Source organism: Macaca mulatta, chromosome 17, assembly GCF_049350105.2.
Source record: "Macaca mulatta isolate MMU2019108-1 chromosome 17, T2T-MMU8v2.0, whole genome shotgun sequence".
NCBI lineage: Eukaryota > Metazoa > Chordata > Mammalia > Primates > Cercopithecidae > Macaca > Macaca mulatta.
Window position 1 is genome coordinate 88,725,450 of NC_133422.1, and position 21,927 is coordinate 88,747,376.

The window sequence follows — 21,927 nt, forward strand, 5'->3', positions numbered from 1 at the left end:
TCCTCTGGCTTGATTCAAATTCAGAATATTTAATTATCTTATTCTTCAAAAGGAGAAAACTAAGCGATATCTGAATTTTTAGATGCTTTTGAAAAGACTCTTATCTCCTAAGTTTGGACTCCTTATTATCTTTGATCACTGATTTCAGAGCAAAACTTCTGCTCTATTACAGAACATGTAGCTATTTCTGAGCATGTGTTAATTGCTATTTCTTATATGATGAGCCCATTGTAAAAGTTTTTTTTGCAAGAACTTAAGAAATTTCAAGTACATAAGTAATGTCTTATGCAAATACAAAGTACTTCATATTTTTAAATCTATGGAAAGTTTTAATTATGTTATTTGGTGAAAGAGTTAATCAAGTGTTTGCCCGTTGGGGGCATGCAAGGGAGCCTGCTTTATTAATTTATGATAAATAAAAATTTGTATGAAATAACAAACTTGAGAAAATATAATTTTCAATTTTATATTCAAATCATATCAGTGGCTCGGAAAATGGAATTTATTAGGAAAAATGCTATAGCTGTTTGCATAATTTTCTGGTGCTGAAACATGAAGAAAATCTGGCTGCTCATTACTATATCCTGGTTTAACATTGCTTTCAAATGCTCATTCACCAGCCTAAGCTTTCTTCTTTCCTCTATCTCTGTGGAGTTCTCATAAAATATGCACTTAAGCTAATGTAAAAATAACACTTTCTCCCATTATGCTCCAAATCATTTCACAGTCTCATGTGTTTGTTAATAAATTCAGTTGTCAGTCATCTCCTTTGGTAGCTATTTCCATTAGAGATTTAGCTACCATTTACTGGTGGTGGAGTCCCTAAAATTCCAGTCACTATCTTCAATAGTGTTTTATTTCTCTTTATTTTATTCATCCATGTGACCCAATTTCTTATTTCATCAAGAAATATCTAATAAATGATGTCTTTTTTCTTCTATTTCTTCCTGAAATCATAATAGCACTGCGGAATCTCTTCTTAGTTTGCAGAATTCCCAGAATAAAATTCTGTGGAATGCTCACTTTGGGTAAATACCACCAGACAAGAAATTTTCTATGGTGTTGAATAAGAGCAGAATCATTTGTGATCATTTTTAACTTTCATTCTGTGCTGATGGGGCCTATGGTCTTCTAATATCGAAACAGAACAAGACTTTCCCACAGAGAAAATATGAAATATCCACTTTGTGGATGATAAAACAAATATTTATTGTTAGCCAACGTGATTCAAAAAATGCAGTCTCTACATTCAAATGGATCATCAGAAAAGAGAAGACAAAAAGACATAAGCAATCCTAATACAATGTGATTAGTCCCAGATGTCTGGACAGGATTCTCTGGAAGCAGAGAGGTAAGGAAAACTTGCCTATTTGCTGTTTGGAAGAGACTGAGGGAAAGGTCACGGAAGATTACTAGTTGAAGTGTTTTGTATACTTTAATTGGAAAGGGCAGTTTTAAAGATACCAACCCTAAATTATTTAATTCCCACATCTATCCTTACACTACTTAGGTATTTCTCTGTCAAGAATCAAACTTGTTCGAATTTTTTCTCTCTCTCCTAACTACTTCTCTTCCATATCTACCAACTTACTAAGGATTAGGTAAAATCTACTACTGACAGGAAACCCAAAAATAACAATGACTTAAATAAGATGGAACAGATTTTCCCAGCTGGTGGGTCATAAAATGAACTGTTCATCAGAATCTGTAACACTAGCTTTTCCGTCAGCATCGCCTCCCCTGCCAAATGGTGTTCAGCTGGGTTTGTACAAAGACAGTCCTTTCTGTTTCTGAGGTCAGACTGCAGCTCTACTTCCCATGGCTATACTCAAAAGATTACAAGATCGGCCATTCAGAATGTTTATACCTATATTTGGGAAATCTAATTCCTACTAAAGTCTAAAGAGATCTATGTCAGTTCTAGGTGCTCTCTTTTGATGGGCTGGATTTGGCAAGTGTACATTCTAGTCTGGGTTGAGGCTGGGGTTTTTGTCATTGAAAAGGAAATAAAATCTGGGGCCTTTTGCAAACTTTGACCAGAATTTATGAGGAAATAAATATATATTTATAAGCAATGATTATGCATTAGCTGATGTTCAGAAAATTAAGAGAAGAGCAGAAAGGACTTTCACACAAAAGAAAAACTTGTGCAAGAACTGAACCTTGAGAATGTACACGTTAATCATAGTAAATGCAAATTCCCAGTGCAAAGAGAAAAAATCAACTTTGGACAATATTTATTCCAGTAAATATGGATGTTTTTTCCTGATCACCACACTGGATCGTGTATGTAATGTAGTTGATGCTGAGGGTTGATGACTGAGTGATCAGCTTTCTGGTATGTTGGAGAAATCATGCGTTTAGAACATAACACTGAATTTATTAAATTTGTAGTGTTTTTTAAAATTATTTTTTAGAGATGATGTGTTACTGTGTTGGTCAAGCTGGAGTGCAGTGGTGCTATCACAGCTTACTGCAGCCTCCAACTCCTGGGCTCAAGTGATCCTCCCACATCATCCTCTTGAGTAGCTGAGACTGCAGGCATAACCCCACTCCTACTGTAAGTTTGTAGTTTAATTAGTAGCAAAGGCATTCATAGGCCCTTAAAATTACAAAACGATATACAGTTGTTAAACAAGAAAAAGGACAGATAGATAGACAGAGAACTATTCAAACCTCCAAACTTCCAATGTTGAACACCTCTGGATGTTTGTGGATACTGTAAGTTTTTCACCTTTTTGTTAAATAAAAAGCAAACATTACTAACAAGGAAGATATTTCCAAAGAGTTCTGGACTGATTAGAAATCCAGAGAGTAACTGATTCTTGCCTCATATGAACTAGAACAAGTTTGAGGAACTAACACTAAATACAATTTTTCCTGAAATCACATGCCTGTTTTTTCATAAGAGAACAATTAAAGAAAAAAATTTAAAAGAAAAAAAAATGGTAATTTGCGTCAATCTTTTGGAATTTTGAGAGTTGAATGTATGTATGTATGTATTTATTTATTTATTTATTTTTGCTAAAGAGTTGTCAGAAGACACTGTCCATTTTTTCAAACACTGGAGCCTCCTGCAGCTCAAAATCATGCTGGCCTCCTCTGGCTCCCAGGATTCTGTGTGATCTTAGCTGTCCTGTTTTGATTCAGTAGCTCCCAGAACAATCCCAAATGCACATCATCACAGGGCTGTGAAAGCTCCATAATTAATGAGGAGGTGGGTGCTGTTTTTCTTTCTCTACATGTTTTGACATTATTCTGGGCGTTGTTTGATGCATGAAGTAGGCTTTACATAAATAGTGAAAAAGCTGTTTTAGTTTATTGTCACTCAGTTTTTATCCTTGTAATAAAACAGTAATGCAGAATGAATGGCTCAAAACTGAAATGAAATGAAGATGGCAAAGTAAAATAGTATCACAAAGGCTAGAAAATTCATTCACTTGGCATAATGTAATTATTAAATAAATTTTACAGAAGCTTCTTTTTGCAGTGAAGAAATAGTCAAATTCAACTGTATCATAGGACTTTCCTTAGATGACACATAAAGATATATATGCCAAAAGTATGATCTATGTAAGTGAAGACTCTGAGCAGAGAAATTAAACATGTAGCTTTTATTTTTGTTAAAGGATCCTCAAAGAGAATTTCACTGAAGCTAGGTTAATGTAATAACATAAGGGAAAAAGTATTTCTAAACATGTGCAAACTAAAAGGCATACTTAGGAATCATCTGTACAAACTAAAGCAAAGAATCTAAGGTTTTCATCTTTGTATCATTATCTGAACATATAAATATTTTTAATGGGAGGAAGCTATCTTAGATAACTGGCTCTGAGTTCATTTGAATAATTATATATAGTTTTAAAAAGGGTTTCTTCATTTGAATAACTGAACTAATAATAAGTGAATCAAAACAAAATGTATTTTTCTTATGTAAACCAAGCCCTGCAGTGAGCAGTACGGAGCTGATATGGTAGCTCTGTAATCAGTGTAACCCAGGCTGTCTTACTGCTCTGCCATCCTGTAATGTGACTACCTATGGGCCTAAGGTGTTTGAGTGAGCTTGTCCATCACATCCTTCCAGCCAGAAGTAAAAAAAGACACCAAAAGGAGGTTGTCCAGCCTGGGCCACAAAGCAACACCACGTTGCTCTACAAAAATAAAAATAAAAATAAAAAAAATAGCGAGGTGTGGTGACACATACCTATAGTCTCAGCTACTCAGGAGGATCAGATGGGAGGATCCAAGGAACCCAGGAATTCCAGGGCGCAATGAGCCATAATTGCTCCACTGCACTCCATCCTGAGTGGCAAAGCAAGATTTGGTCTCAAAAATAAAAATAAAAATAAAAAAAGAAAGTTGCCCTTACCTTTAAATGCACTTCTCAGAAATTGTATATTTATTTCTGCTTATATAGAATCTGGAACACAGACAGCCATGACAGGCTACAGGAAATGTGTCTCCATTCTGAGAAGCCCAGGGCCAAACTAAAAATCAGGGCTTCTATTACCAAGAAAGAATGGGGTTAGAAAGTGAGGACTACCCACTCTCTCTGTCTCAGTTACTGTTGTTTCTTTTTCCCCACTTGTGATATTTTACCCTTTTATGCAAGTGACTGAATGTTTTTTAGTTTTATAAATAATAATAATACTTCTGTTACCAAATAGACACAGATCCTCATACGGTAAAAACATGAATTGATCCATTACTCAACCCAGTTTCACTTTAGAAAACAAAAATTTAAATGTTTTGTGACATAGTTTGAAGGATAATATTCTTTCTGTATTTTATTTACTTATACTAGAATTTTGTCAGAATTTAAGGCACATAACAACCTCTCTGACTTTCATAGTTACTCACTGTATTTACTTATTCATTCTTTTATTTATCATTTAATGACATCTACTAAATTTGAGACACTCTCTTATACATTAAGCTCTGTGATCTTACAGATAGTTCCTCAAATACATTTCAAGGCCAATGAAGGATATTAACAAAAATTAAAGCTTGTGTGATAATTTCATTGGAAAGTTTAATCTAAACAAAGATGAAGCAGGGTCAGTGCAACCCTTAGGGTTGTTATGCAGAAGATAAGAAATAAAGAAAAAGAGGAAATAAAATAAAGATATTTGGGTAACTTTGGAATAACAGGAATTCAGATATATTTCAGAATAGGGCCAAGAGAAAAAAAGTAAAGACTGTATATTATAAATATCCATTATCTACTTGTTTAAACAACTATTACACTTTGAATATTTTGCCTCTTATTATAATATTGAAACCAACAAATTGTGGAAAAATACAAAGAAGAGTATAAAGAATAAAATGATTACTATTCACCATTCTATTACCCAGGAGAAAACCACTAACTACTGTTAATATTTTGTTATGTGTTATTTTAGTATTTTACATACATTTACAGTTGTGCGTATTTTAGGAGTTAATATTTTACATGCTGTTTTGCAAGTCAACTATTCTTTTTGCAAATTACTTTTTGTCAAGTAACATAAGAAAATTCTCAAAATACAGTACTGATATTTTTGTCTTACAAAGCATTACTTAATGATTGCATAATATTTTACATGTGTCCATTTCATAATTTATCCAGTTCCGTATTGGAGAAAATGGGTATCATTGTGTCTAGAATGCATGATGACATTTTTACTTTAAGTGATTTTAAATCAAACTTAACCCTCAGTTTTTTTCATTTGTGAAATCGGCTAATACCCTCTCTCATGAGAATATGATAAGGATCAAAAGCAGTGCCTAATGCATAGTAAAGACTCAATATCTACTACCAAATTTCTTTGGACATAAGAATGTTTCTATTTTTGTGTTATCCTAAACAACTCATTGGACCAGAATATTGTTGGATAAGGTGAAAACTTTCATTATGTTCAATTATACATCTATGCATTCATTCCTTTATTCAAGGAATATTTATTAAGCATGTATTGTTTGCCAGATAATTTTAAATTTTACAGTAAGCCTCTTGTGCACTTAATAAGAACCAGTTATTAAAGTTTTGACTAAAATTTTTAACTGCAATTATAATGATGTCAACTAGTCAAATAAATGTTATTTAACACATCCAGTAAAGATTCTATGAAAGGATCAGATTCTAGAAAATGTGAAATAATTTTAAACTTGACTGTGACTATGAAAATATTCTTTCTACAAATATTTCCTAATATTCAAATTCTTGTTTTGAGCATTTAGATGACTTAAGTGTCACTTTCCTATGTGTATCAGGGCAAAATGCAGTAGAGTGAAAGTGTCAGTTTCAAAGCTATTTCTACACAATCACAGTGCTTTGGAGCTTAGACACTGTGCCCCCTTCTTTTACTGTTCCTAATCATCTGTTTGAAAGCTCTGTCAAGAGAAAGGAATCAATATAGTACATTTATTCTTTGCTTTATTATTATTGTTTTTTGCATAAAGAGATAGGTTCCTTAGAAAATCTGCAAATGTCTGATCAGATCTCCAGGGTAGAATGTTTAATAATGAATAAAATTACCTCAGGGTGGAGGTTTCATCTACAAAGGGTCAAACACCTCCTTGCCTCTTGTTCTGCTACCTTGCCTAACCTCTCCCACACTGCAGAGGGATCTTTCTGAATCTCACATCCCTCCATGACTCTCTTTGGAGGATCCCATCTACTCCTTCTTCACTAACTCTCTAGCTGATTCCAAAACGTGACTTGGCCTCAGAATTACCACGGGTGGTTTTTAAAGACACAGATCCCCAAACTCCTGCCAGAAACATTGAATCACAGTGATCATGTGTGGGGCTTGGGAATTGTTATTTCTAAAAAGTTTTCTAGGTGATTTTGATGTGGTACAAAGACTTAACATTTGTAAAGTCTTGGGCTATTGTCAGGGTCTGTGACCCTGATAGGTCTTCAGGCTATTGTCATGGCCTGAAAACTGCCTCCTTCTTCATCTGTTGCTATCCCCAGACCCTTTGTACCAGCTACATTTCACCCTTAGTAATGAAAAATGGCACTTCTCCAGTGTACCTTTTGGATAGGACTTTTACTATATAGAGAAGCACTATGTAAGTTAATATACTTAATGTATTACATTAAATGATTCTTAAAATCTATTTTGGCTAGGATAACAAAGTAGCCTAAACAGCTAGGAGGCTGGGAACAAGATCAAGGTGCCAGCACATTGTGTCTAGTGAAGGCTTTCTTCCATTTTAATAGATGGATTCTTTTTTCTGTGTCCTCGTATGGTGGAAGGGGGAGCAAGCTATTTCTGGGGTCTCTTTTACAAGGGCACTAATCCCACTCATGAGATTTCCACCCCCATGACCTAATTGTCTCCCAAAGGCTCTACCTCCTAGTATTAAGACCATCAAATTGAAGATTAGGTTTTAACATGGGGATTATAGGGGACACAAACATTCAGCCTATGGCAATAACATGTATACAATGTGTTAGAATCATGTCTGATACATAGGGAAACATAAAGAATGTTAATGCTAAAATATGTTAAAGGTAAAAATAAATTGATAGAGATGGACAGAAAGATAGATAGATAGATAATAGATCAATAATACATGTATTATTTTAGATAATCCTCATAGCAACCCTGTGAAGTACATACCATTATTTTCCCCATTTTATAGAGTAGGAAACTAAAATCCTGTTCATACAATCGGAAAAAAAGTGTAATCTAATGCCGGATATTTGTAATTCCTTAAATGTCTAATGCCTTCTGTTACCTGGGCGATAAAGGTGAGAAATTCATGTGATGCCTTCTCTCTCCTAACTCCCTGACAAGTGTCTTTCTATGTAGTCCCTATTCACACCTCATAGGTTGTACATGCCTGTTTTATCTGTCAGAATGACCCATAGTCATTTCTTGAGTGCAGAGACCATGTGTTATTGATAAATGCATTGCCGGAACCTATATTGAGTCTGATACAGGGTCTGTGTTGAGTAATTGTTACATAATAAAAGGAGCAACTACTCTGAAAGCCACCACTGCTCACCTGCTGGTAATTCGAACCCCAGGCATAGAACCTCAAGAAGAACTCATGACCAGAGCAAGGAAATTCTCCAGCACTAGCCTCAGCCATTCACAATGACTTTCTAGAACACAGTTTTTAAAAGGATTCTAAGATAAAATCTGGGCTCAGTGCCAAAAAACTGTATCACCCACCTAACCTATGGTGTGCAGATGGGGGGAGATGAAGATATACGTGCTATGCAACTGCCATCCTTCTATGGTTAGTCTTTGAAAAGCAGCAAAAATGTCAGACTGGCATTTCAGTTACTTCAGACAGAGCAACCTATGGTGATCATTAAATTGAATATTGGTCTTTCTTTAGGCTGTATTTATGAGGAGGCTTGGTTAAAGTAGAATCCAAGACTCTGATTTAGTCAAAGTTCCTTTGATATTTGTTGCCAGTCCTAAATGAAGTGGAATTTGAAGAATGCAAATACAAAGAGTCAGTTTTCCACAGAACTATATATATATATATATATATATATATAGAGAGAGAGAGAGAGAGAGAGAGAGAGAGTTTTCCACAGAAATATATATATACTATCTATCTATATATATTCTTTGTATACAATATGTAAACAAATGATGTGGAAAAGTACAGGTATAAATAAATGTAAGGCACACCTTTCAAAGGCACACACACATGACATGAGTTTTTATATCATGGAAATGTACATTTTTGGTTTAAAATATACCAGGAAAAATGTGCAATGACACTGTTATTGACAAAATATGATAATATGTTTTATGCTCAAATGAATTCAAGCACTCATTTCATTAAAGAAGAACAAATTTGGATTATGTTATTCAGATCAAAACATAATTCTACCCTCATGACATTGAAAGGACAGTAATGTCCGCCTTATTTTTTTAATTTACTTTGTTCTCTGCCCTTTATGTGCAGTGGAATTTGATATTTACACAGGAGCAAAGAAAGAAAAGTGCTATTTTTTGATGAAACACTGTGACTTTCAGGGCCTGCATGTGTGTGAATTAGGCCAAGCTTTTAGGGACACATCTAGGATAATGTCTCATGAGGATAAAATGTACAGTTGGGAGAAAAACATAGGATGTGAAATTTTGTGTAATGTCACAGAAGTACTATTTGCATATCTTTCATAAGTGGAGATGTGGCCTATGGTAACATCTTGTCAGTAAAGAAACCATAAATGGGCTTGGCACAGTGGCTCACACCTGTAGCCCCTGCGCTATGGGAGGTTGAAGTAGGAGGATTGCTTGAGGCCAAGAGATCCAGACAAGCCTGGGCAACATAGCAAGACCCATCTCTACAGCAATTTTTTTTTTTTTTTTTAATTAGCCAAGTATGGTTGTGCATGCCTATTCCTAGCTACTTGGGAAGCTGAGGTGGGAGGATTCCCTGAGCCCAGGAATTTGAGGCTATAGTAAGCTATGATCATGTCACTGCACTCCAGCCTCGGTGATAGATCAAGACCCTGTCAAAAGAGAGGGAGAAAAAAAAAGAAAGAAAGGGAGAGGGGGGGAGAGAGAGAGAGAGAGAGAGAGAGAGAGAGGAGAGAGAGAGAGAGGAAAAATAGGGAGGGAGGAGGAAGGAAGGAAGGAAGGAAGGAAAGAAGTTAGCTCTCAGTGCATGAGCATTTTTTATATTTTACTGATACTTTAAAAAGCTTATTACTTCATTGATTTTTTTTCTTCTTTACTAAAATCAGAATGGACACAATAGAAAGATGAACACATTTAGTTGTGCATTCTCATCTGACTGGCTAAGCATCCTTAAGAACTCAGTATAGAACAGTGAAAAAATTCCAGATCACTATCACATTTCAGAATAAAAGGGAATTATATGATGAAATTATTAGAAAATATTTTAATTTTATTCACCCAGTTTAAGAAATATTTAAGAAATATTACTTAGGAAGAAAAAATAGACATTATTCTCCTGCTCTCTTCTAGAACAAATAACTCTAGAATACAAAGTTTATTATGTATGAGGTCACTGTACTTTATTTCTAATATCCTTAACTATTAATAAAGCATCATAACCATTGTTGTATCTACCACACTATTTTATCCTTTGTTTGAGAGTAGATGTTCAACAGATAAATTATTTTACAACTTTATGAAGCTTCTTCCAATTTTCTATCAACAACTTTTTCCTTCCTTTTGAATTCCAAGCATGTCTTCTTAATTTCTATTCACACTTGATTTATAGGAAGATCCATAAAGTATTTTTTGCAGTTCTGTAGTGGTAGTCAGGTTTTAGGGGCCGCTTCCAAGGATATGAGGTAATTGTCAAGGTACACAACTTTAGCCATTAGAGCACTTTTCAACACACAGGAAGTAGTAAAGAAGGAAGAGAAGGGTGATTACTGAGATGTGTTCTCAAGTTCTGTCAAGTGAAATTGCTTGGATAAATCACCGTTACCCATCACTTACGGGATAATGGATGTCTTAGTATGTGTAATGATACAACATCACTCTTTATAAATATTAAACTTAGAATTGACATGTTTTTTAATTTCATAAATCTGAAGATTTTAAAAACATTCTCTCTGTACGTAAGTCCTAGAGCTAGCTTTGTGTATTTCCATAAAACTATATATACATACATGTGGCATATACATAAACATATAATAATATATCATATTTATATAGTTTATATAGACACATCTTTATGGTATATTTACACATATACCCCACTTATACATGCATAGTTTACATAATTTATATATGTATAGTTTATATGCATGTACATGTGTTTTTATGAATAGATTCATATGTAAATGTATTTTTAGTTTACAGGGATATATGTGTGTGTGTGTGTGTGTGTGTGTGTTTTATATGTGTTTTTTTATAGATCCTGCATTAGATCAACATACTTAATTTTATGTTTTATTTTTGTATTTAAGATAATGTTCATTATTAAAATTAGAATCTACTATATAAACAAGGTGAGAAAGAATATACCTTTTCAGTAAAATAGAAGGGTAGAGCTGGTTCTTTCACATAGAGGTATAGCTTGTTTGATTGGGTCAATGTAATTAATTACTTTTTTGTAGAGGCAGGACTTTTTATATAACTTTACATAATATTCCACTTTTGCTTCTATATCCATCAAAGCGATTGGAGAAGTTTGTTGATTTCATATCCTAACAGAGTATTTTCCTTGCTTTTATTTTAGACCAATGGTTGCGCTCAAGGTAAATTCAAGGTATCGGGAAGGTGTGACTGTGACAATATTTAGTGATGACAGGGGCAAATTAATGTAAGATCAGATGCCTGGATATTGATTCTTATCATGAGATCTTGGTGAAATAAAGTCATTATTTAATTAGACTTTTAGTTATACTAATAAATGATTCCCAGAATAGACTGTCCTTAGCTCTGATGTTAGCAGTTCCATCATCAGTTATAAATTTAAAAGGACAGTGTATAGAAAATTTAGAGAAATGTTAGAATAGACACACAGGAAAATTATAAGTGTTAAGCTTCATTTTCTGTGCAAGGAACACAAGTAGTTTGTTTCTAAACTCATCATTTCTCAGATCTCCTTGGTTAATATTAGCAGGCCTCATTGAGAATTCTAGAAAATTATCATGAAGATGATCACATCTGATTTATTTTTGGTGGAAACTACTTAGTAAAGTTAACTCTGGTTTTGGAGCAATTTCAGTAAGCCCTTAGAGCTAGGAAATGGTAGTTGATTAGATTTTTTCCCTACTCATAGCTTTCAAATGCTAAGTCTGAAAACTAATAATGAAATTTCTCACGTGCATTACGGCATAGAAAACAAGTCCTATGTATCTGTACAGCTACTTTTGCTATGTAAATAGATGTATTTGCATTCGATTCTTTTGTCATATCTATTTTTTAAAGTAATTAAAAGAAATTCTAACTCATGAACATTCTTATTTTTTCTTTTTCTTTTTTTTTTTTTTCTGAGATGGAGTCTTGCTCTGTTGCCCAGGCTGAGAGTGCAGTGGCACAATCTCGGCTCACTGTAACCTCCGCCTCCTGGGTTCAAGTGATTCTCCTGCCTCAGGCTCCCGAGTAGTTGGGATTACAGGCGTGCACCTCCCGGGTAATTTTTATGTATTTTTACTACAAACGGAGTTTCACCATGTGGGCCAAGCTGGTCTCAAACTCCTGACCTCAAGTGATCCACCCGCCTCAGCCTCCCAAAGTGCTGGGATTACAGGCGTGAATCAGTGCACCCAGACTTATTTTTTCAAAATAAACTATTTTCTCGTTTACTCATGAAGTATAAAAATAAACATCTCGTCTATTGAAATTTCTTGTTCAAATTTCATTTGCTTCTAAATCACTATTCCTATGCACTCTGTGAATTAGTGCTATGAAAATTTAGTTGGACACATATTTCTAAAATAATTCCTACTGTCCTTAAATCCAATTCACCTATTACATGATTACTATAGTTTTATGAGGGAAAATTTCTTTTGACTAAGTTGCCAACATTTTAAAAATAACACATTGTACAAAAAAGTACAAGAAAACTCCATATTGTATGTGGGGAATGTTAATTTTTTTCCAAATACTGAGTAAATTCAAAGTAGATAAGTCACTTTATTTTGTTTCTCAGGTATCAAATGATGTGTTCTTTCTTTATTTTAATTAAAAGGCCACAGCAGCTTAGTACAGTGAAAACAAAATACTTATATTTACAAGTTACTGAAAAGCTGAAGAAGGCTTTTATTTTAGGAATACTCACAGGAGAGAGGATTTTTCAAGTTAATATAAATAAATTATAATTTTTTCACAGAATAATGCAAGAATCGCATTTGTGTTTTCCTGTTTACAAATTTAAAATTTCCATTTAAGTAAGGGTGTGAATCCAAGCTATGCGACTCTTTATTCTTGGTAAGGTTTATTGCTATGTCATGGCCTCTTGCCCTGGGAATATAATTACATCTATAGGAATATTTTACCATTACAAAATTACATTATTGCCTCATAGTTTTAATCTCAATTAATTAGTTTAATATTTCCGAATAGATTTCGTTCTTCAGAAATTACAACATTGTGGATTGATTTTTTGTCCGTATAGAGCACATTTTTGGTTTTGCCCTGATCATTCAATTCCCATTTCTTTTCCCAAAACCAGGTTAGGAATTATTGCTCATTGCTTATTCTAAAAGAGAGACTTTGATTCTGTTTTCCTTCTTTCTTTAAGGCAGAGGAGATGGAAATTAGGATATGTTCCATTAACAGCCCCACAAGCCAGGAAAGCACGCGTGAAAGCGTTGCAGCTGTGACTGAAGACAGTAGTTCTGTAAGACTGACTCCAGTGTTGTCTATTGCTGGTCTTTGAGTTTAAAGAAGAGAGTTTTTCTCATTTGTTTGGCTGTTTTTTGTTTCCCTAAACTTTCCTACAGGTTCATAGTTTTGGTGCAATATCCAGAACCATTTTTAAATGGGCACTCTTACTCATTTATTTCTTCATCTAATAAACTTTTATCAAACATATACTATAAGTCAGTTTCTCCACTGTATGCTGAGAATTCATAGTCTGTGCCCACGCAAAACTAACGTTTTAGTGGTTCTGTAGGATAGGTCTACTTTTGCAAAAGGTAAATAACCTGTGGGCTTTCAGAAGAAATGTCTTCTATACACCTGTTTTTGCCTGATTTCAGTTTGTTAGAACATGAGGTTGATATAATTTTTACTTACCATTTTTTAAAGTGTTGCCATGATACACAAAATCATGGCCCCTGCATACCTTTCCTGTTTTGTCACTCACCTGGCATCTTTCACATAGCACCCTGTACTTCAACTTTTTTTTTTTTTTTTTTTTTTTTTTGAGACTGAGTCTCACTCTGTCACCCAGGCTGAAGTACAGTGCCACAACCTCGGCTCAGTACAACTTCTGCCTCCCGAGTTCAAGCAATTCTCCTGGCACAGCCTCCCGAGTAGCTGGGATTGCAGGTGTGCACCACCACGCCCAGCTAATTTTTGTATTTTTAGTAGAGACAGCATTTTTCCAAGTTGTCCAGGCTGGTCTCGATCTCCTGACTCAAGTGATCCATCCACCTTGGCCTCCCAAATAAATAGATGTATTTGCATTCGATTCTTTTGTCATATCTATTTTTTAAAGTAATTAAAGGAAATTCTAACTTATAAACATTGTTATTTTTTCTTCTTTTTTTTTTTTTTGCTGGGATAACAGGCATGAGTCACTGCACCCAACAGCAACTATTCTTAATCACTTGCATTTTCCATCAAGTTCTGTTGCCTCAGATCATCTGACCTTTCCCATGCATGAAGTATGACTAACCTGATATATGTTAATATCAAGTTGTTAAATTGTTCTAGGTACCAGTGAAATTAAACTTCAGTAATGGTATCAGAAACTTATCACATAATCATACAAATATATTTTCAATTATAGTTACATAATGATGGTATAAGAATTCAAAATATTTTTCTCTGAAAAATATTTTATAAAGATTTCAATCAATACATTGAAATAATCACTTGTTATTTTTCTGCATTTATTTACTGGAACCATTTTTATTTGAAATCTGACACCTTTCCACAATCCCTTTGAAGATATAGTACACAAATGAATAGTTTACCATTAAAACTGTAATTTCCTTTAAAAATTCTTGGAATAGTAGAATGGTGATTGTGTAATTAAAATTTCAAGGTGCACAAAGAGCCTACTACAGAAAACACACTAAGACTGAATTATGAATGCAGGCCCCTTTGGGAAGAGCTTCTGATCATTTCAGCTACTCATTGTGTGGTTTGAGTATTTACTCTGCAGAAAAGATCATTCCTTTATGTCACACACTGTCCTTGAGATTATCAAACTTGGTTTCAATACAAGTTTTTGAACGATGTAATGGCCTTCCTTTGTAGGCAAGTACAGTGACATTCTAACATTGAGGCTTCGAATCCTTAGGTGCATGGACCCAGGAGAATATTTTTCGTAGTGGTTACTGCTTTCTTGTCTACACTCATCTCTACTTTTTCAAAACATTTAATAGTTGAAAAAAGCAAACTGCTCTGCTTATTAACTAAAACCACTCCAGGTCACAGTAGGAAGCCAATGTTATAGACAAAATAATGTTTCAGAATTCTGTAAAGTCCATGGCAACTGGTCTGAGAGGACAACTTAAAATGATAAAAGAGACCATGAGCTCATTTGGAAGCATGCTTTTACTCTTGAAATTGCATTTCTTTTTCTATGGTATTTATTTAGGTGGAAGTTTGTAGGCTTGTCACTTTTCACAAAAATAGTTATACATACAGAATTGGGATTATAGGACTTCTAAATTAGAAGAAAATAACCTGGTTTCTGATCTTGGACTTGGCCACTAACTTTTGAGTGAAATCATCTATCTGTTGGCAAACCACAATTACCTCATGAGGAAAATAATGGAATTGTCTTAGAGATGCGGTGTTTAAGCTGTGATCAACAGACACCTACTTCTTAGCAGAGGATCAAGGTCAAGTAGCTTCACAAGAGAGCTCCAAATTCCTACACCCATGTTATCCTGAACTCCTCCATCTTTCCCCTCTTTTTAAAAAGTTCTCTTTTTAAGTAACATCTTTTAGCAGTAGGTTTTGATGAAGGAATAAGTGAATGAATGAATGTTTTTATTGTCTCTTAAATGCCATAGAAGACATCATTTTGAGCTACATCTGTGCCTTTCATGTACAAAAGAGGGTAGAGTATATTTGCTACTCTCCTATTTTATGTATTAAATTCAACCAAGTTCTTCTCTTTCGTAGTATTACTACAAGAAATTGGACTTTCTTCCAAGCATCTTACCCCATTGGCTATGCAGCTACTTTACCCAATTAGTCCCAACATAAAATAATGACTTGGTTGGGGGAAACTGAGGGCTGCTCTACTCTTCGTGTCCAGAGCCCTAAGGCTATGGTAGAAGACCTCCTGTCCAAACCAAAAGAAGAAAGGTCTTTACCTCTTTTCTTATCCATTATCACATTAGCGTAAAAAGACATAACGTGTGTGTGTGTGTGTATGTGTGTGTATGTACGTGTGTATAAAACCTAGCAATCTACCAAGATTGCAATAATTTTGATGAAAGAAGGTGGGGCAATATCGTGGCTTTTTAGGTGATAATCAAAATGAGTTGTTATACATATTTCCATGTTTCCTTTATACAGGGTAAATGTTCCATAAACGTTGTTGATAAATGAGAGATTCTAAATGAGGAGACTGCAAGGGTCCTGCTGCGTTAGCAGCAAGTGAAGTGAAACATAAGGGAAAATAAAGAGAATCAGAGTTGAGACATGGTTACAATGATGAATCCTTTCCTTCCTTATCTCCCAAATTTTCATCTCAAGCTGTGTGTTAGACTTTAACATACTTCCTGGCCATGTTGATTTCAGGTGTGACCACATGACTTGCTCTAGCCAATGACTGTGAGTAATGTGGTCACAGATTTTGAAGAGTATTCCAAAGCACTGATTTATAGGGTTTTCTGATTTCTGTAGTGTAAATCATCTTGAAATGATGTGATGTCACTGAACTTGGAATTTGAAAGAGATATGCAGTAGCATGCTATTGCATATTATTTCCATCATACAGATACAACAGATGTAAATAACCTTAAAACCATGGATGACGATAAAATATAGTAAACTAAGAGTTGGTGAGTTTTAAGTATTCATTTTTAATGAAATTTCCTTGATTGTAAGTTTATATAATTTAATTGTTATTAATGGCCATCTTTAACCACTTGCTCATCAAATTTATAAAAATTCAACATTGGTTCTTGCAAACCAATATGCAGAAACTCCAGCACACCACTAATTAAGCAGAAGGGAGCCCAGTTCCTTCCAGCAAAAGCTTTAAGGTAAAGCTTATGGTTCTCCTTGCCTTCTCTACTTCCCTCTATCATAGCTGAATTGTTCCAGAAAGAAGCTGTTACTGTCAGATGTGGTCTCAGAATAAGGATAGAATGGAACAGATTGAGAGCTAGAAATAAAACTTTTTGTTGTAAGTCAATGAAATTTTGAGGTCGATAGTTACCGTTGTATAACTCTGGCTAGACTGAGTAAAAACTCTAACTTATAAGATTTTTTAAAAATGTTTAATTAATCAATTTTAATTGAAAAAAAGTATACATTATATACAGCATGATGTTTTGAAATGTGTTTGTGTGTGTGTGTATATAATGGAATGACTAAATCAAGCTAATTGACATATGCATTATCTCAAATACCTATCTTTTTTTGTGGTAAGAACACTTAAAATCTACTGTTAGTGATTTTCAAGAATATTAACTATAGTCACTACGTCATATAATAGATCTCGTGAACTTATTCCTCCTATCTCACAGAAATTTTGTATCTCTCAACCAACACTTCAACTCCCAACACTGCTGATAACCATCATTCTACTTTCTGCTTCTATGAGTTTGAATTTTTTTTATTACAGTTTAAGTTCTGGGATACATGTGCAGAACATGCAGTTTTGTTACATAGGTATACACGTGCCATGGTGGTTTGCTGCACCCATCAACCCATCACCTACATTAGGTATTTCTCCCAATGCTATCCCTCCCCTAGCCCCCCACCCCTTGACAGGCCCCGGTGTGTGATGGTCCCCTCCCTGTGTCTATGTGTTCTCCTTGTTAAACTCCCATTTATGAGTGAGAATATGCAGTGTTTGGTTTTCTGTTCTTGTGATAGTTTGCTGAGAATGGTGGTTTCCAGCTGCATCCATATCCCTGCAAAGGACATGAACTCATCTTTTTTTATGGCTGCATGGTATTCCATGGCATATATGTGCCACATTTCTTTATTCAGTCTATCATTGATGGGCATTTGGATTGGTTCCAAGTCTTTGCTAGTGTGAATAGTGACACAATAAACATACGTGTGTGCATGTCTTTATAGTAGAATGATGTCATACATAAGTGAGATCACAGGTAGTTGTGTTTTGTGCCTGGGTTATTTCACTTACCAGTGTTCTCCAGATTCATCTATGTTGTTGCAAATGGCAAGATTTTCTACTTTTTAAAGGCTGAAGAGTATTCCATTGTGTCTATCTACCACATTTTTTTGTTCATCAGTTGATGGACACTTAGGTTGACTTCATATCTTGGCTATTGCAAATAATATGGGAGTACAGACATCTCTTATTAGATATTTTTAATCACCATAATTCCTCTCATAGAGGGATTCTGTTAGAGATTTTCCTACAAGGTTGAGTAAGTCATATATCCTGGGGTCTAAGAAAATAAATAACAAAACCAAACATTTATACTTATTGGCATATATTGAAAGCAAGGCAATAAAGTTTCATTTTCTCGCAAAATACCTATCAATTTGATTTTTTCCTCATTTGGCAATTTGTCCTAAATTCTAATTTATACTTGATTCACAAAGAATTTGGTAACCTGCAAATACTGGTGGTGCTTAGAGTACTTGCTCTGCAATGATTTTGCTTGGATACTTTATACTTCCCTGTGTCTGTGCTTTTCCTCATTTGTTTCTCTTCTTCTGGAATATCCTGTCAGACATCCCTATCTTTATGGCTCCTACTCACTCTTCCCTGAAACCCCAACTAAACATGTAGATAGTATGTTCCATGAACTGAGAGATCTCAGTCACTGTACTCACTACTCTATTTGTAGCACCTGCCAAATACTTTGTATTCAATTATGTTCATTAAATAACTTACCGAAAATAAACCACCTTTGAAATCCATTTATACTCTGACATGTGTGTTGTTATATTTCTTATTCTATATTACATTCAGAGGACTCTTTCGTAGTATTACTAGAAGAAATTGGACTTTCTTCTAAGAAAGTTTATGCTAGTTATGTGTGCTAGCATAAACTAAGATGCCTTGAGACCAGCATCACTGCCATCTTTCTGTACAAAACCATGGCAATGCTTAGAACTCATAGCAGGAATTTTTGAAATATATATTTTTATTTGAACATCTTCTATAGCTTCTCTATATAGCAATGAAGTGTCTCTTCATGAATTTAAATTTTATCCAAAGTTGGACAGTTGGAACTAGGGGCTTAGAAATGGCAGAAAGACTAAAAATAGGTGCTGATGATGGAGTATTGCCTTAAAATATCTACAAAATAGGCCTGGTAGAAACTTAAAAAGGCACATAAATTCAGTTATTATTAAAAAGGTAATCACCTTGCATTTACATAGCACTTTGCAGCAAAATGAATTTCAAAGAGTATTTTTTCATGTGTCTGTTGGCTGTATGAATGTCTTCTTTTGAGAAGTGTCTATTCATATCCTTTGCCTACTTTTTGATGGGGTTGTTTGTTTTTTTCCTGTAAATTTGATTAAGTTCTTTATAGGTTCTGGATATTAGCCCTTTGTCAGATGAGTAGATTGCAAAAATTTTCTCCCATTCTGTAGGTTGCCTGTTCACTCTGATGGTAGTTTCTTTTGCTGTGCAGAAGCTCTTTAGTTTAATTAGATCCCTTTTGTCAATTTTGGCTTTTGTTGCCATTGCTTTTGGTGTTTTAGACATGAAGTCCTTGCCCATGCCTACGTCCTGAATGGTATTACCTAGGTTTTCCTTTAGGGTTTTTATGGTTTTAGGTTTAACATTTAAGTCTCTAATCCATCTTGAATTAATTTTCGTATAAGGTGTAAGGAAAGGATCCAGTTTTAGCTTTCTACTTATGGCTAGCCAATTTTCCCAGCACCATTTATTAAATGGGGAATCCTTTCCCCATTTCTTGTTTTTGTCAGGTTTGTCAAAGATCAGATGGCTGTAGATGTGTGGTATTATTTCTGAGGATTCTGTTCTGTTCCATTGGTCTATATCTCTGTTTTGGTACCAGTACCATGCTGTTTTGGTTACTGTAGCCTTGTAGTGTAGTTTGAAGTCAGGTAGCATGATGCTTCCAGCTTTGTTCTATTGGCTTAGGATTGTCTTGGCAATGCAGGCTCTTTTTTGGTTCCATATGAACTTTAAAGCAGTTTTTTCCAATTCTGTGAAGAAAGTCTTTGGTAGCTTAATGGGGATGGCATTGAATCTATAAATTACCTTGGGCAGTATGGCCATTTTCACGATATTGATTCTTCCTATCCATGAGCATGGTATGTTCTTCCATTTGTTTGTGTCCTCTTTTATTTCACTGAGCAGTGGTTTGTAGTTCTCCTTTACATCCCTTGTAAGTTGGATTCCTAGATATTTTATTCTCTTTGAAGCAATTGTGAATGGGAGTTCATTCATGATTTGGCTCTCTGTTTGTCTGTTACTGGTGTATAAGAATGCTTGTGATTTTTGCACATTGATTTTGTATCCTGAGACTTTGCTGAAGTTGCTTATCAGCTTAAGGAGATTTTGGGCTGAGACAATGGGGTTTTCTAAATATACAATCATGTCATCTGCAAACAGGGACAATTTGACTTCTTCTTTTCCTAACTGAATACCCTTTATTTCTTTCTCTTGCCTGATTACCCTGGCCAGAACTTCCAACACTATGTGGAATAGGAGTGGTGAGAGAGGGCATCCCTGTCTTGTGCCAGTTTTCAAAGGGAATGCTTCCAGTTTTTGCCCATTCAGTATGATATTGGCTGTGGGTTTGTCATAAATAGCTCTTATTATTTTGAGATACGTTCCATCAATACCAAATTTATTGAGAGTTTTTAGCATGAAGGGCTGTTGAGTTTTGTCAAAGGCCTTTTCTACATCTATTGAGATAATCATACGGTTTTTGTCTTTGGTTCTGTTTATATGCAGGATTACATTTATTGATTTGCGTATGTTGAACCAGCCTTTCATCCCAGGGATGAAGCCCACTTGATCATGGCGGATAAGCTTTTTGATGTGCTGCTGGATTCGGTTTGCCAGTATTTTATTGAGGATTTTTGCATTGACATTCATCAGGGATATTGGTCTAAAATTCTCTTTTTCTGTTGTATCTCTGTCAGGCTTTGGTATCAGCATGACGTTGGCCTCGTAAAATGAGTTAGGGAGGATTCCCTCTTTTTCTATTGATTGGAATAGTTTCAGAAGGAATGGTACCAACTCCTCCTTGTACTTCTGGTAGAATTCAGCTGTGAATCCGTCTGGTCCTGGACTTTTTTTGGTTAGTAGGCTATTAATTATTGCCTCAATTTCAGAGCATGCTATTGGTCTATTCAGGGATTCAACTTCTTCCTGGTTTAGTCTTGGGAGAGTATAAGTGTCCAGGAAATTATCCATTTCTTCTAGGTTTTCTAGTTTATTTGCGTAGAGGTGTTTATAATTCTTGTGCATTTTATGGCACAATGAAAAGTACCCCAAGAAAATCAAAACAGGACCAAAATAGATTGGTGAATTCACAAGTTACATGTTACATACATGAATGAAAATACAGTTCATTTCATTGAAATCTATAATGTATTGAGTCAAAGTAAAAGAACCATCAAAAAGAATCTGCACCAGATGGAGTTAAACAGTCACAGAAGATTTTGTTCAAGACTATTGCAATGGGAGACAGAGACTGTTGCAGTACAGGGGAAAAAAATAAACTCAACTCCACTGAAAAAAAGGCTGGAGATGTTTTAGCATTGGAGTGAACTATTGGAAAAGTGCTGGAGAAGATTAAGACGGAGGTTGGTCAATGTGATTAAGCCACATGTGTTTGCTAATTGGTGCTTGTTAAAGTTACACTCCTACCCTCACATAGAGACTGGAAGATAGGGTCCCTATCTTATTGATTATTTTTCAAACAGTTGGCTCCCAGTTCCTTGAGAATAATATTCCTGAGTTTTAAAGGTGAAAAGAGGCTTGCAGAAGATTTACATCTCAAAGAGGCAGAGAAAGAATTTACAGCTCTTCTAAGGTAAATGCACTATGAAAAGAGAAGTCAGAGCCTGTAGTTAGAAAGAAACCTGTCTAAAATTTAGTCAAGCAGAAGGAACCATGGGGGTGCTGCCATGTTGGTCAATACCCCCATGAAACTTGGTC

General features: G+C 34.9%; 1 protein-coding gene across 2 annotated transcripts in view; it reads left to right on the forward strand.

The window, feature by feature from the left end:
• GPC6 (glypican 6) overlaps window positions 1-21,927 on the forward strand; it is a 1,173,136-nt gene that overhangs the window by 750,128 nt on the left and 401,081 nt on the right. The window lies entirely within an intron of this gene.